General features: G+C 43.1%; 1 protein-coding gene across 1 annotated transcript in view; it reads right to left on the reverse strand.

Annotated features, from left to right (window-relative positions):
- The window catches only part of FBXO10 (F-box protein 10), a 230,830-nt gene extending 213,599 nt beyond the window's left edge, over positions 1-17,231 (reverse strand). Inside the window, exon 1 of the mRNA XM_075602769.1 lies at positions 17,100-17,231. The gene's annotated coding sequence lies outside the window, so the exon portion shown is untranslated. The remainder of the gene's footprint in view (positions 1-17,099) is intronic.
- Between the last annotated feature and the right edge of the window lie 298 nt (positions 17,232-17,529).

Here is a 17,529-nt window from a genome sequence, read left to right on the forward strand (position 1 = left end):
GGGTGAGAGAGAGAGACAGAGAGAGGGTGAGAGAGAGAGAGACAGAGAGAGGGTGAGAGAGAGACAGAGAGAGGGTGAGAGAGAGACAGAGAGAGGGTGAGAGAGAGACAGAGAGAGGGTGAGAGAGAGGGTGAGAGAGAGAGAGTGGCAGAGCGTGACCGAGAGAGAGAGGGTCAGGAGGTGGGTGACTGGGTAACGGTGACTGACTGAGCAGGTGATGGTGACTGACTGAGCAGGTGACGGTGACGTGACTTTGGGTGGGCAGGTGACAGTGAGTGTGGGTGGGTGTCTGTACACACACACACACACAGTCTCACACAGTCACTTAGTGACACACACAGCCACTCAGTCACACACACACACACACACACACACACACACACACACACACACACACACACACACACAGTCACGCACACACACACACACACACAGTCAAACACACACACACTCAGTCAAACAGACACACACACTCCGTCAAACACACACACACAGTCAAACAAACACACACACACACACACTCAGTCAAACACACACACACACACACTGAGTTAAACACACACACACACACACACACAGTGAAACACACACACACACACTCAGTCAAACACACACACACACACACTCAGTCAAACACACACACACACACACACACTCAGTCAAACACACACACACACAGTCACACAGTCACCCGCAAGGCAGGGGGCCCTCCGCACTGCAGGTGAGGGGGGGGGGGGGTCGCCCATGGCAGCGGGGGCCTCCGCACGGCAGCGGGCCCTCTGCACGGTAGGGGGGTCTCCCATGGCAGAGGGGGTTTGCCGCACGGCGGGGGGGGGGATTCGCCTCATGGCAGGGAGGCATGGAAGGAAATTGAGGCATGGCACCCACGTGCACAGCCGCGCAACACAACCCCCCCCCCCCCCGCTCCCATCTCCCGCATCCCAGGTGGTGTGCCCATGGGAGGCAAGGGAGCGGTGGGAGGCAAGGGAGCGGTGGGAGGCAAGGGAACAGTCTGTCTCCCCCCCTCCTCCTCCTCTCTGTGGATGCAGCCACGGTGAGAGGTGCAAGCAGCCACAGGGGCTAGATATAAGGTAACACACCGGAGACAAGGGGCGAGGCATGAGGGTATGAGAGACATGGAGGGGAGGCATGAGGGTATGAGAAACATGCGGGGAGGCATGAGAGAGTACTTACCGGTACCTCTGTGCAGAAAAGGTGGCGGACACCACAGGGCATCAAGCGGGGATCGGGGGGGAGGAGATCAGGGACAAGAGGGGAAGGAGATCAGGAGAGGGAGGAGATCGGGGGAAGGGGCTAACCCAGCGCTGCCTGCCGGCCCTCTTCCCCGCGTTAACCCAATCAGGGAGGGGGATTATATATTCTATATAAAAAAAAAAACATTTGAAGCGAGCAGGGGAATTCATAGAGCCGCAGCAACGGGTCACCAGCAGCCTAAATCGCCACGGGCGTGTAGTTATAATTAATTGTCGAACATATATATATATATGTATGTATGTATGTATGTGTATATATATATATAGAAAAATAGAGAGCAGTTGGCACACTGTAAACAGATTATCCACTGATGCTTATCCCATATATGCACATACACAAAAAGATTTTACCAGATGGAGATCCAGGAAAAACGAGACAGCACACAGTCAGGGAAATCCAAAGCTGTTGTATTCAGGATAAATACATAGGCACTGCATCCAACGTTTCGGTCATCAAAACGTGACCTTCCTCAGGGACGTGCAGTGTGTAAATGCCAGTGTAAACCCTTATATACCCACATCTATCAAACCAAAGTGATTAAAAATCATGCTCACCTGTGTATAAAACAAAAAAAAAACCGCGAAAACCATGTGTGACTGTCCGTTGTGGACCGCAGCCCTATGCTGGAACGCACCACCATCTTGTTTAGAAGTTAAACTGCTGTTATGGTATACTATGGGTGCTCACAAGGCTCATTCTGTCCTACCAGGGTTTACTGCGCATGCGCGACGCGAGCGCTATACAATCTAATAGAATAGCTTCTACAGTAGTGATTCTCAGGTTCTGCACTGTTAAAAACCCACAGAACATGTTGCCATAACTGTGCATACATGCATGGGGCTATTACAGCAGTCCTGGCACACTATTTCAACTGTAGATACTCGTATGCGCCTTAAAGGGCCAGTGTATTCAAGGATGAGATACACTCCTGCCCAATATATACTGCGCATGTGTAGTTAGAAATATGCAAAGAATGCAAACAGTGGGTGGCGCAGTGATTGTGAATATATATATAGCCCTGGTAGGTTTGGGCTATTATTCTGTCCTCCTTCTGTGCAATAATCCCTGCTAAGGGCAGGTTTGCCAGGAGTAAAGATGGGTTCTCCCCACTCACTGCAGATCAGTGAGGCAGAGAAAGCAGTGCAGTCAGGCCTGTGTCCAATAAGGGACAGGGGCGGGCTCTTGTTGTATCTGTCTTAATGATCTGCATTTCCTGTATTGAGTCAGTTGCTCCTACCCTGAGAGGAGCTGAGTCTTACCTAACCGAGCTGTCAGGGACCTGGCAGGCTTGAGGCCTTCCCCCTGGGAGAGGCTGGTAGACTGTTCCCACTACTCTGATAGGGGGTAGTGGAAGAGCTAGGCCTGCTTCCAGGGCCCTGACTGGGAGTGAAGGGCCAGGGTCATCCTGAGGGAGAACTCTTGAGAAGTACTGCTGTGACTGTGTATGCTGTACAGTGTGCTGCAGAGGAAATAATGTGTTCCTGATTATGAAGAAGCGGTTGTGAGACTGGAATCTCTCATCTCTCATCCCTGGAATCTCTCATCCCTGTGTGGGGCGTTCTATTCCAGGGATTCCACCCCATATCCTGGGGCCTGCAATAGATGGAGGCACTGTCACCGTGAGTACGTACTGAGTATGTCCCCAGAAGCCTGTCCTGACCTTCCCCATAATACCATCAAGCGGGAGACTCAGGAGTCCTGTAAGCCAGCAGGTGCGCCACACTATTATGCCTTGTAACCAGAGTAGCATTTCCCCTAGGAGACCCTATTTGCGATTGGGTGGAGGAATACCCGTTATATATATATATATATATATATATATATATATATATATATATATATATATATATATATATATAGTGAAAAACACAAGTGATAAGTGAAAAGAATGCAGCTCAAAAAAAACCTTTAGTGGATGATCTGTGATTTCCACTTCTTGTTGCAGCACGTCTTGGAAAAACAGGGGAGCGCATATTTCAATATGCAATAAATGAAGAAGCAAACATAGTGCAAATAAAGTTGATTCAAACGATGTGGTGTGATTATATCTATTGAATGGAGACTCACGTGGTGTCAAATATAATCAGTCATGTCAGAGATCAGTGGCAATAGCTTGACGTCACTCTCAGCGACTCTACGCGTTTCACTAAACAGTGTAGTTTCACTAAACAGTGTCGTTTCGTCAGGAGTCATGACTGTTTAGTGAACCGCGTAGAGTCGCTGAGAGTGATGTCATCAGCCAGTACCCGGAAGTACCGGCTGTCTCCCTGCGAGAAGAGCTGTGTTCCCCAGTGAATCCACCACAAGAGCTACACGGATCACATTGACGGATGCCAAAAAAGACCTTGGAAGTGTATGACGCAGAGGACACAGAGGTTCCCCGTTCCGGTCGTTCCACAGGTGTGCCAGCCGACTCTTGACGGCCCCCGCGGTCCAGAGCATGGTATCCGAGACGGAGGAGACTGGAGCTGGTGATATCACCCATTTTTTATGTGCCCATTTGCTTTTATGACACTGTAAGTGTTAATTGTATTGCGTGTATAAAGGTATTATATTGTGTTACGCTATGGAAGCCTCTCTTTCCTTTCTATAATCCTGATTGCTGAGGTTGCTGCGTATGCTGTTCAGATCTCACCAATTATCCAGTTGTGGGGTTCATCTACCATTCACAGAGTCAAGCTATAGCCACTGATCTCTGACATGACTGATTATATTTGACACCACATGAGTCTCCATTCAATAGATATAATCACACCACATCGTTTGAATCAACTTTATTTGCACTATGTTTGCTTTTTCATTTATTGCATATTGAAATCTGCATAAACCAGAAAGAGACAAATGATAAATGTCTAGGATATGCAAAAGTTGGGTCCACCATAGATATGGAGTGTATAGCAGTGAGTCAGCAGAGAATACAAGGGAGAAAACATATAAGAATGACTCCCTAATGCCAGAGCTAGATGTAACTAATATAAGCTAAGGCAGACAGAGTGTGTAGTAGCCCAAGGGCTCTGTTTAGCATAATACTGTCCAGATACTTGCTATGACGCTGCACAGGATATCCAGAGGAGAAGGGGTGTCCAAAATGAAGGTAAGTAAGAGGCATTGTGAGGCCCCCGGCATCCCGCTCACTGTATACAGCAGGCACCAGTCACACAGACCAGATAGAGCAGTGTCAGCAATAGAGCTCCAGTCAGAGAGGTGGTCAGCAGTGGGCCACAGGAGAGTGAGTGGTATCTGTTTGCGGCACCAACTCTGTGTGTTATATATAGATATATCTATATATATATATATATATCTATATATATATCTATATATATCTATATATCTCAAATAAAAAGATCACTTGTGAGCACATTCACATGTCTTAGGCAGGTCTGCAACCCTGCCTTTCACCATGATCACCCAGCATACAGTGCTTCCACTGCAGCAAGGGATTCTGGGAAATGACATGCAAATTAGCACACCGTGTCACCTTTTGACTAAAAAAACATTGTTACATGGAGCCCATATAAGCTAATGCTCGCTGTTAACACAGCTTTAAAGCATAGCATGGGAATCAGATGCAAAGCCAGAGAAACCATTCAGACATGTTTCAACCTTAATGGGTATCATCAGTGTGAAGTAGGTTGTACTGCTGGCTTTGCAATTTATATGGGCTCCGTGTAACAATTTAAGGACAGAGAGAGGCAAGAGAGAGGCAAGAGAGGAGAGTAGAGAGAGAGAGAGATCATCAACGTACTCAGAAGATTTTGAAACAGTTATTTTCAGATCTTTTAATAAAACACACCACTGAGCTGTAGGTTACTAGGACATCTATTGCTCCTTAATCAGTTAAATCTCATAAACATACATTACAAAATAAATGATGGCCAACCATATACCTAGAGTGGAGAAGTCATCATAGACACGCGTAGAGCTTTGCTTGGACAGTATGGTTGATGATGGTCGTGATGGGCTCTATGGCCTTTTTGAGAACCTCAACCCTGCAAAATCTAGAAGAACCACCAAGGAATACCAGTAAAGCAGTGTTGTTGCCTCACTAATTTTCAGCCTTCATACAACCACATTAAAATGGTGCACCCCCTGAAAAGCAACAATGTATGTATGTATGTATTAAGAAGGAAAGCCAATTTAAATCCTTTTTATGAATTGATTTTTTCCATGGATTCCTTGTGGATCAGGTCATTGAGGCAACTGCAGTGAATGGATAAAATGTAAGAGGCTACGCTGCGTGCAAAACACATTTGCTCTTTCATATAGCCAGCAAAGCACTTTCAATGGAAGCTGAGCTGTCACATCAGATGAAGCCCTCAGCTGGAACAAGCTACTACAGAAAATAACCTGTAAACTAATACTAACAGTGATATGAAGCAACATATTACTCATACTTGGCAGTGGTCCTTCTGGATGGTGTTGTATTATGCACAGTATCCTTTTGCTTATTCTGAGATAATCCTCAGACGTAAATAAAGTACCCTTGATATCCTTCGGTGGATAAGACCCATCTAAACTGTGTTTCCATTTCATGGTACTGTACTCGCTAAAAGGAGCAATAGAAGATAAAAACCCAAACCCTACTGGCCAAAGCTCCCTTAACTTTAGAGAGACTCCTGAAAATCAAAACAGCCTCCAAAACACCCTAGTTTTTTTTCCCTGCACACAGCAGGAAAGAAATATAAAGTACAAAGACAATATAGAGAATTATATATGGGGAGACCCAATAAGGTCGAAAAACTCCCATGTTAGTAGAATATAGTAATTAAGTTATTGGTGCAGTGAAACAGCCATATTTCACATTGTCAATATCTATATCTCTGTCACTTCCTCTGACTTTCTATCTGCATTTCTGATACTGTATCCTCTTTTTTCTTAGATACTGGGATAGAGAAAGGGGCAATGTCCCCATTGTCATTCTCTCTTTCTACTTCCAATTTCCCAGGAAGGAAAAAGGAGTCAGCCTCCACACTCAGCTGTGTGTACAGTATCCTAAGGCAACCAAACACTGTCTTAACCTGCCAAATGACTGGTTTAGGTTTTCAGCTAACGTGGTGATGTACACCTGTGTGTTTGAAGCTGTAGAACTACAGTAATTTTGATTCCCAGTGTCACTTTTCCTTGTGACCTTGGACAAGTCAGATCAATAAAGTAAATGTAGTCTTTATGTATAAAATATAAAATGCGCACTCACAATTGTGCAATAAAATCAAGGCATGTATCACTCAATAGTGAATAAGGAGACGAAGCCGGAACAGTTCTACTGGGTGTTTTTTGGACCTTGAGGCGATCCGTACCTAACCACCTCCACAGTAAGAGTGATGTCAGACACTCCGACGGACGCAACGGACAGAGAGGCGGCCCCTGTACAGATCCCACGAGCAGAGGAAAACAACATACTGAAGGGAAGCGGTGAGAGAGATCGCGGTGCGGTGACCCACTTATTCACTATTGAGTGATACATGCCTTGATTTTATTGCACAATTGTGAGTGCGCATTTTATACATAAAGACTACATTTACTTTATTGATCTGTGCTATGTTAGTCTCTTCTATCTCTCCACATCATTCACTCACCACCCTCTGTGCCATTGGATGAGAGTCCTGACCAGCACACATCCACTGAATACTACGGGTAGCAGCCCTCCTTGCAAGTGCCTTATTTTCTTCTGTATCCTGTGAGTAGGCTGTACATAAGAGCCACGAATATATATAGTGTTTTATTTCAAACACTCCAAACATCTGCACTTCAATTCTATGCATTGTCTGTCTTCTTTTCCCTTATATGCTCCCCCTGGATTGTTTGAGAATTATCCATGCATCTTGGAACTCGTGAAGACAGGTCCCACCAGAGGGTTTGAGCTGGGATATTAGACCTTTATATTTCACTTATTTATCACATTTGTGTAATATTTTATTTTAACACATTTATTGTTTTTATTCACTTTTAGTTGTTCGCGCCTTTTTTATCACCTTCACGTACCCACTTGGACAAGTCACTACATCTCTTTGTGCTTCAGGCACCAACATTACAGTACATTTTAAAACACGGTCGCAGGGATTTTTTTTGTACTGGCAGAATTCTATGTACACTGGCGACACACTTTATTCGAGCTCGGCTAGTCCCACGAATTCGGGTATACCCGGGTGTATTGAGGTTTGTGACTGTTTTCTGCCCGAGTGCATTGAGTTATTTTCCGGCAGGGATTGAAGCATTTTATTCCCGCTGGCTGCAATACTGCACAGTACATATATATATACTGCATTACAATTCATGAATTTATGCCATCTGGTAGACACGCGAAGCATTGCAGCCTATTAAATCCTAATCATTATCATTTAACAGATCAGCCGCCCGTCAGCCAGGCATGAACCCAGGCTGGGAAGGCAAATGCAACGGGGCTTGTCAGAGGTGAGGAGCGGCGCATTCCAGGTATCTGCCAGGTACATACCGGGTATTTGCTCGAATAAAGTGTGTCGGTGCAGTACAGTACAGCGCGGCCTGCATTGCAAGTGCAAAATAAAAAAACAATTATTTTTGATCTATTGTTAGTTGCCTGGAATCTGTTTCCCATCTATTTCATCATTTTTCTCACTACCACTTCGCAGAATATAGTTCGTCCTTTCAATGCCCTGGCTGTTTCTTTTCATTCATGACTATGATGTCACAATGAAAATGCTACAGAAAGCCTTCTTGAATTGAAAGAGTCAGATGTAGAAAGGAAGTATTCTAATTGAGAGGAAGCAAAACATGAAAAACAGTGTTTACCTCTCTCAAGAATTTCATATCCATTCATTGCTAACATTAATATACGGATCCTTATGGGACAAATTAAGTCTCAATAGGCAGTGCTCACCGTCTATAACACAAATTTATAAACAAGACCAATTATGTTTAACCAAAGAGTTTCCATACCATTCCCTTAAGATTTTTTTTTATCTGAAGCAATAACACATTTAGATAACTAGGAACAGGTGAGAGAGGCAGTGCACTGCCTAAGAAGCAGGAGGAGGCTCACGGTAGCATAAAAAACACTTTATTCCATTGAAGGATCAGACATAGCCCCCAATAGCAGCAGCAGGTAACACACCTACGCGTTTCGGGCCGTGTGCCCTTTATCAAGGTGCCTCTCTCATCTGTTCCTGTTGCCTTGCTTTGGTGGATTGCACGCCGCTGAATACTGCTTGGGGACTGCATCTGTGGACTTTGGAAGCTAACAGTGAGTTATGGGACATTCTATGTACTGTATATTTGTGCTCAGGAGCACTAGGTACTAGTCCCCCATCCCTATTAGGGAATTTATATTACATACAGTGTTTATTGGAGTGGTCCTAGCGCAGATTCTTTATATTTTAAAGGGACTTGTTCATGTCTGAAGCACCGGTTTCCTATATATCTACATTTAGATAACTAGTTGAGATTAATAGATGCTTTAAAGTGGTGTTGCCTCTTGAAGGCGATTTTATTTTTTCATTAGGGGAACCACATTCATTTCAGCTCCTGAACTCCCTGCTTCCAAAGATACTGGTCTCTAAATTGGCTACTGATAGCAGCACTGGCTGGGGACAGAAAAGGTCTGTTTAAAAGTCCTGTGTCCCAATTGGAAGCCACACCTTTATCCTTTGTGGCTTTCTATTGGCCCGCGAATTGTGGGACCTTTAACACAGATATGAGATACCGGTAGCCCCTTTAGGAGGTATCTTGGGGAGCTGGGGGTCCCCGAAGCTGAAATTAACACGGTTCAGCTCTAGAGACCTCAGACTTCCCACCTAAGGGGAGGTGGGGGGGAGGGGGGGATGAGTGGGAGAGATATGGTATATATATTTTTAAAAGGTATAGCTCCTTTGATATATAGATATATATGTGGCCTGGGTCCCCCTGGTCCCCTTATCTTTGCTGCCGCTGTGACTGGCCATGGAGGCCGAGGAGATTGCGGGGAGAGGTGCCACGGCTGCGGGTGAAGTGCCGGTTCTCTGGGAGGCGACCAAGTCGCCGGAGGCACCCGGAAAGGGCACCGCCATCTTGTTTTCAATTGCGCATGCACGAGACTCTGCGCATGCGAGGTGGCACTACAGAGTGGTGGCCAGGCAGGAAAGGGCTCCGAGGGAAACTACAAGCCCCATCATGCCTCGGGCGAAATAGATCACATGCTACACACCAGCGAATCGGGTTCCAGGATTCCCCTGCTCTGAGAGTTGCTACATTTCGCGCGATGCAGCCACGTCAGTCGAAGCTGGGACAGGACAAGGGTAGGGTGTGCGTGTGCAGGTGTCTGTTGCACCTGCACTAGGCCAGAGACCCCCTTAGGCCTCAGCTAGGCCCCGACTCCCCTTAAGATCGTGATAGGGATTTCGCCAGGACGCGACTGTGCTGGCCTTAGGTGATCTGGGACCAGATCACCCATCTACCATTAGAGACATTGCATACATGGTACAATCCACGTGGGACCTACCCAACGTAGAGGCGGAGGCTTTGCAGAGACGTTACTGGATCCGTGGATCCCATCTTGCTTAATCGGCATGCCTGGGTGTTCGAGAACCCAGCAGTTACCTAACCATCAAGTGCACCAACCATACACTTTAGTGGGCAGCGCTGTACCACACTTTGGGAGGGTTTATTTACTCGGGGACATCTGGGTGGTCGGGTGCCGAGGGCCCCTCCGTACTTTGGGGGACTGTGTTTCCAGGTGGGGGACAGAGTGTTGGAGGGTGCGGTCGTGCGTGACCGGGTGGAGATTATATATATATATATATATATATATATATATATATATATATATATATATATATATATAAAGAAGACAGAGAGTCCAATAATGTTCATTCACAAACAAAGGGGCTAAAATAAAATAATTACCTATATGCATAGATATGTATAAATAAACCTGTAAAATACATATAATAATAATTAATAATTATTTAACATAAAACCTACCAATACCAACCAAAATTATCTGGGGGATATAGAAAGGGATGGAAATTGAGGTAAATAAGGAAAAGGAGATCGGAAATGGATGGGAAAGGGGATGTGTATGAGTAACAGGAAGTGACCCAGAGGGCACAGAACCAAAACCGGACCTAGTAACTCATACCAGAGTACTGGTATCCAAACATTCATTTAGACCACCGGGGGCAAGTGGCCCGAACCGGTGGATCCAGAATGTCTCCCTTCGACACAGAGATTTAAAACGATCCCCTCCTAGAGCAGAAGGAGGAATGTGCTCAATGCCCATAATGGTCAAAGAACCAGGATCCTTGTGATGTATACAAGTAAAATGTCTAGGTAGACTATGGGTAGTGACACCATTGATCACATTCTTCCTATGTTCCAGGAACCGAGTGCTAAGGGATCGAGTGGTGTGGCCAACATATTGAAGGCCGCAACCACATTGCAAGAGGTAGACAACAAATGTACTCAGGCAGTTGATGCTGCCTTAACATCATATTGTCCACCCTTCTGAAGGGAGACAAACTCCGATTTATTAGCTAGGTGTTTGCATGTGATGCAGCGGCCCCTACCACATCTATGGTTGCCCATTCGGCCCAGAGGTGTGGCATTGGTAGCTGCAGCAATAGGTCTCAATTTGCTCGGAGCTAAAGTATTCTTGATGTTTTTTGCCTTCCTATAAACAATAGGTATTTTCTCTGGAAGAATATTGCCTAAATGTGGATCGCACTTTAAGATGCTCCAATGGGTATTAAGAATACCCTGAATGGATCTATAGGATTGGTTAAAAGTAGTAATAAATCTAGAAACCACATCGGTATTAACCGATCCAATCCTCGGAGTATTGTAACCTATATGTTTATTAATGGAGCATTTCTTAAGTAATGTAGATCTATCAGAGGCCCTCACCTTCTAAAAGAGTCATCAACAAGACCGGGATCATAACCTTTCAACAAAAATTTATTGCTCAGATCTTTCGATTGACATAGAAAATCGCTCTCCATGGAACAGTTTCTTTTGAGACGATGAAACTGTCCCAGGGGAATATTTTTGAGCCATAGTGCATGATGGTTGCTAGATGCATGAACGTAATTGTTCACTGAGACAGATTTGAAGTGTGTGGTGGTAACAATGTTACCCTCTGGATCTGAGGTTAAAACAAGATCCAGAAAAACCACAGAAATGGGACTAATGTCATATGTAAACCTCAAACCCATATCATTCTGATCTAAAGAACGCAGGACATCAGAAAGAGCTGTGACATCAACCTCCCAAATAATAATAATATCATCGATGAAGCGGCCATAGTATAGTACACCCCAGGCTCCCAGCAGCGGAGGCTCAGGCCTCCTGTGGGCCACAGGTATTGCACTCTACACACACCGTAGCCACACATCTCTCAACCCAGCTAATGCTGGTCACAAGCCCAGATGAAAAATGTGTTGTTCCCGTGGCAACCGAACTGGAAAATTAGCCAAGAACCCAATGGCAGAACAATTACGAAGCGTGGAAACACTAGAGAATGTATTGAACATCATGCCGTTGGCCTCTACAACGCATCGCTTCCTACCTTGTAGAAGATGAAGCAAAGTCGTTTACGGAGAATACCTACCTACATATCTCCTAGGGGGTGGGAGAAAGTGCGTTACACACACACACACATACACAGTCATGTGAAAAAGAAAGTACACCCTCTCTGAATTCCATGGTTTTACATATCAGGACATAACAATCATCTGTTCCTTAGCAGGTCTAAAAATTAGGTAAATACAACCACAGATGAACAACAACACTTGACATATTACACCGGGTCATGATTTATCTAACAAAACTAAAGCCAAAATGAAGAAGTTATGTGTGAAAAACTAAATATACCCTTACTGCTTCCATAGGAATTAAGATGCTAAGTAGCAGACAGATGCTGCTAATCAAATGCCCTTGATTAATTGATCATCAGCAAGTGTGACCACCTCTATAAAAGCCAAAGGTTTAGCAGTTTTCTGGTCTGGAGCATTCAGGTGCGTGTTAACACAATGCCATACAATGTCTACAGTGAGAAAGATTATTCAAAAGTGGAAAACATTCAAGACAGTTGCCAAACTTCCCAGGAGTGGACGTCCCAGCAAATTCACCCCAAGGTCAGACCGTGCAATGCTCAGAGAAATTGCAAAAAAAACAAGAGTTACATCTCAGACTCTACAGGCCTCAGTTAGCATGTTAAATGTTAAAGTTCATGACAGTACAATTAGAAAAAGACTGAACAAGTATGGTTTGTTTGGAAGGGTTGCCAGGAGAAAGCCTCTTCTCTCTAAAAGAACATGGCAGTACGGCTTAGGTTTGCAAAGTTGCATCTGAACAAACCACAAGACTTCTGGAACAATGTCCTTTGGACATACGAGACCAAAGTGGAGATGTTTGGCCATAATGCACAGCACCATGTTTGGCGAAAACCAAACACAGCTTATCAGCACAAACACCTCATACCAACTGTCAAGCACGGTGGTGGAGGGGTGATGATTTGGGCTTGTTTTTGCAGCCACAGCACTTGGGAACCTTGCAGTTATTGAGTCGACCATGAACTCCTCTCTATATCAAACTATTCTAGAGTCAAATGTGAGGCCATCTGTCCGACAGCTAAAGCTTGGCCAAAATTGGGGTCATGCAACGGGACAATGATCCCCAGTACACCAGCAAATCTACAACAGAATGGCTGAAAAAGAAAAGAATCAAGGTATTGCAATGGCCCAGTCAAAGTCCAGACCTCAACCCGATTGAAATGCTGTGGCTGGACCTTAAGAGAGCTGTGCATAAACAAATGCCAACAAACCTCAATGAACTGAAGCAATGTTGTAAAGAAGAGAGGGCCAAAATTCCTCCACAACGATGTGAGACTGATAAAGTCATACAGAAAACAATTACTTCAAGTTATTACTGCTAAAGGTGGTTCTACAAGCTATTGAATCATAAGGTATACTTAGTTTTTCACACATGGCTTCTCCATTTTGGCTTTATTTTTGTTAAATAAATCGTGACACAGTGTAATATGTCATGTGTTGTTGTTCATCTGAGGTTGTATTTACATAATTTTAAGACCTGCTACGGAACAGATGATTGTTATTATGTCCTGATATGTAAAACCATAGAATTCAAAGAGGGTGTACTTTCTTTTTCACATGACTGTATATATATTTGGTATAGTGCCCTTCAAGTACATAGCACTTCACTGCAATTATGCACGTACAAAAACAATAGGAGACATAATGGGAATAAGCCTTGCCAACATAAAAGGAAACATTAGAAAAATTAGCCACCGTCTCTGAAGAGCTTGCAATCTAAGAAGTATAGAGACATTAGCAGGACATAATGGTAAGTGCGCATGGAAGGTGTCATGGTAAGTGCGCATGGATGGTGTCATGCAAAATGCGCATGGAAGGGGAGACAAAACAAAACAGAAAACAGCGCACAACGCTCATCGTGAAATATGTATAAACAATTTATTTATTAAAAATGATAAAAGGTTCTGCGTACATCAGATAAATGAATAACGGGCATTGATTATGACAATGACAGCTGTTACCACTCGGACACCGGAACACACGGGGAAGCAGAGACGGATAGCCTTGTTCACTCCAGGGTTCTGCAGTCAGATGACCTGCAGTGCTCTCATCTGTCACAATGTATGTTTAGAGAGTCCTTCAGTAGCGTCCATACCGTCCAGGAGAGTAAGTCCAAAGCTCCGTTCAGGTCAGGGGTAGCTGATACACTGGCAGTCTCATGAGACTTATTTAACATGCTCCAAAGTGACCGATTGCACTCCAATCGGCCGGAACATCTCATTGACCTCATTAGGATTTTTTAGTTGATCGTTGTGCAAATCGGATGCTTTGGGGCCCCATTATTTTATAGCCGCTGAAGGGTCAAATCAAGCAGTTTTCAGCCCGAAATTTCCCATTGAAGTCAATGGGAAATTGAATCCGAACATAGACAGACCGGCCACTTTGGCAGATATAGAATAACCCCGTTAGTTTGCTAATTCATTGGTAAAAAAATAAAATAAACTTCATTGGTATAGAGGCAGGACTCTATTCAATATGTTGCAAAGCCACTAGACCCACTGTTACTCTATTGGGTCTAAAACCAGAGGAAATTGTGGAAAGAGAATTTAGAAATTATATAAAAAGATAGAGATGATTTTTTCAAACTTGGACTACATTTGAAAATATAGAATACATATTTATGCAACAATCTTAAAACCAACCTGAGATTCTGCAATTATAAAAGGAGTACAGAGATCAGTTACAGTACATGTATGAGGTAAGTACACGTTCATCTATATTTTGGCATGCTGTAACGGTACATGATGTTTTATAGTAAATGTCTAGAGAACTTCTACACAAAACAATAAATATGGCAATTACTTTTTTTTATTACTGATTTGTTAATAATGTATCCACCCTATTTATATGAAGGTCACCAGATTTCAAATATATACCAGTTCATTTGTCATTCCAAGTAGAAATAAAAATGTCTAGTTTGTTATTGCCAGTTTTTATTTCTTTGCTCACATTGACCATATTGTGTTAATGTTGCCATGCTTGAGCAAGTCAGCACTTATAGGATCTAGGGGAGAATATAGTGCATCATTTTAAGGATGGGTATCAATATTTCCTTTAAGAACTGCTGTAAATTGTCCATTAACCTTTGCACCAAAATGAAAGAAACAGGATAATCCCACAATGTATAAACCTATTGCTGAACGAAGGGAATGGATCACTTACAGGTACACTGTAATATACTATTCCCATAAGATTTCAGCACTAGACATTGGGGACTGAATACTGGCCTTGACTGATCATTAAGGACTGCCAATACAGAGCCTGGTATGGTAGTTCATATATATTAAAATGATGATAGATGTTACACGAGGTTTTATGCCACAAAAGATTCCTCTTGAAACTCATATGTACGTGTGCAATAACAACTTTCAAAAGCTATTCATGTTGGCCTATTAAAACGAAAACTACAAAATAATTCTAGGTTTCTGAAGGACACTAATTGATAATAGAAGTCTGCACATCACTGATCACATAATTTAAAAGCCTAAATAAAATGCATCCAAGCTGAGCACTAAAAGTGTTAGCACACAAGCCATGCTCTTGAAACCGATACATGACTACTCCATACCACTGACAGCACTGAAACATGCGAACATACAGGAAAAGTTATAGTCACTTTGACAGCAACCATTGATTACATGAAACCTGGGAAGAAGTGTTGTACTGAAGGAGGCAGCAGGTATTATTCATGCAGTTAGAGGCAGTGTATTCTGAGCAGCATGGTCTGTGACAAAACCTACTGTACTGGTGCAGTAGTTGTACTAACCAACATTGTACATAGAAATAGCACAGGGCAAATGACGTATGGCTTTTTTTGCATAGGTTGACAGTGCATTCCCGGCATTTCGGGGTTGTTGCAGCAGTTGAGTTGGAGTTATACTTGCTGTAAAAGTAGCACCGTCCTACTATGGAGCACCTTATATTCAGGTAACTACTGGCACAGAAATAGCTACTTCATGGGATCATAACAGAATAAAGGTAAGAAGTGGAAGTAATTCAGCAGTGATTGCAGGAATTATAAGTCATGTCCTAGCAAATGCCCAATGGCGCTGATATTTAACAGGCCCTACATTTAAACATTTGACATTAATACATCTCTGAAATTGAAAACTGACAGATAATTTGGTAGTACATTAGAAGCATGTTAAGGGAAAACTAACAGCAATTTATAAAAGAAATGCGTCAACTGTCAAAATTGCATGGATGTATTTAACCCCTTCACTCCCGGCAGGGACAGCAAAGGAAAATAAATTCTGCGGTTCGTATAGCATGGTAAGGTTTCCTCCCAATTTCTTCAAATTAATGTCCGCTAAATATACAGTATATAATCATGTCGTAAACATCAGATGTAACAAAGGAAAAACAAACATTGCATTAGTGAGATGTTTTTTCTGATACATCTTTTCTAGTTTTTGAACTAGTACTGCACATGTTTTAAACATTGGATTAGTGAATTTTGTGAGAGGTTCTTTGAAAGTGTCAGTAACAGGGCAAATGTTGCCAAATATTCCAAGCAAGGTCTTTCAATGCATCTACCAAGTTAAAACTTACTGATATAAAAAGTACACAAATTGAAAATATATCATCATTCAGCGTAAACAGGGCAGAATGAAATGCACCCATCACTATAACATTTTATGTTTTTTTTTCTTAGTTTATTTATTTTATTCACTGGGACATGGTAAAAAAAAAAAAAGTGACTTCAACCTGACTTATTTTACATTAGGTATTAGTAAATTGCAAAAAAATAAAAATAAATATATATATATATATATATATATATACACACACAGCACCGCTATGTGTGTCCCTCTCTAAACATACATACATACATACATACATACATATATACATATATATATATAGCAGCATGTCTCTAGCAGTTTATCCAGATGTAGATTTACATAAGGTCTGACTTTGTAATGCTGGTGAAGGCACAGTGAGCAGCATTCGCTATCCAATAAAGTACCCAGAAAATGCATAATGCACTGAACACATATGATCCAGCTGGAAACATTCCTATTGCATTAGCTCTGCAAGAGAACCGCTGCACATTCACTTAACAAGAATCACATCTGCACGGTCCCGCATCCCACATCCCATCTCTGAGAAAAAGAAATGTACACACTGCAGACCAGCAGGATGAATAAAATAAGAGTAGCCAATTCCCCCCCCCCCCCCCCCCCGGTCAATACACATGATCAAGGATAAAGATGCAGAAAGTTAGAACTCTGAGCAAGAGCTTGAAAGGCTTCTTCTTACCTGAATGTGTTTAGAGAGGGACACACATAGCGGTGCTGCTTGTGCGGCAGCCTCTCAGCTCTTGTTGTGCATTTCTTGCTGGTGCATTAGCTGCTGCTTACCATAGAGTACAGGAGAAAATATCACTGGAGGAGCCCCTCCTATTGTTTCCAGTGAACACAGCAGCCGGTGCACCATAGAGACTTGAGAGGAAGAAGGAAAGCCCTGCAAGGATGGATATCTGTGGTGTGCTTGTAACCCCATCATGTGGTGGTGGATGCTGAGGCAGGTTCAGCTTGCACATTGCAAGGGAGCACATGAAATCAACGCAGTGCAGTGATATGTACATGCTGTTTTTACATGAATGGTTTTATTTAGTTCATGTTTAATGTCTTACTTTTAAAATCAAGTCGGAAGATATAAGTGCTGTAGTTGGCTCCCACAATGTTGT

This window comes from Ascaphus truei, chromosome 1 (genome assembly GCF_040206685.1).
Source record: "Ascaphus truei isolate aAscTru1 chromosome 1, aAscTru1.hap1, whole genome shotgun sequence".
Lineage (NCBI taxonomy): Eukaryota > Metazoa > Chordata > Amphibia > Anura > Ascaphidae > Ascaphus > Ascaphus truei.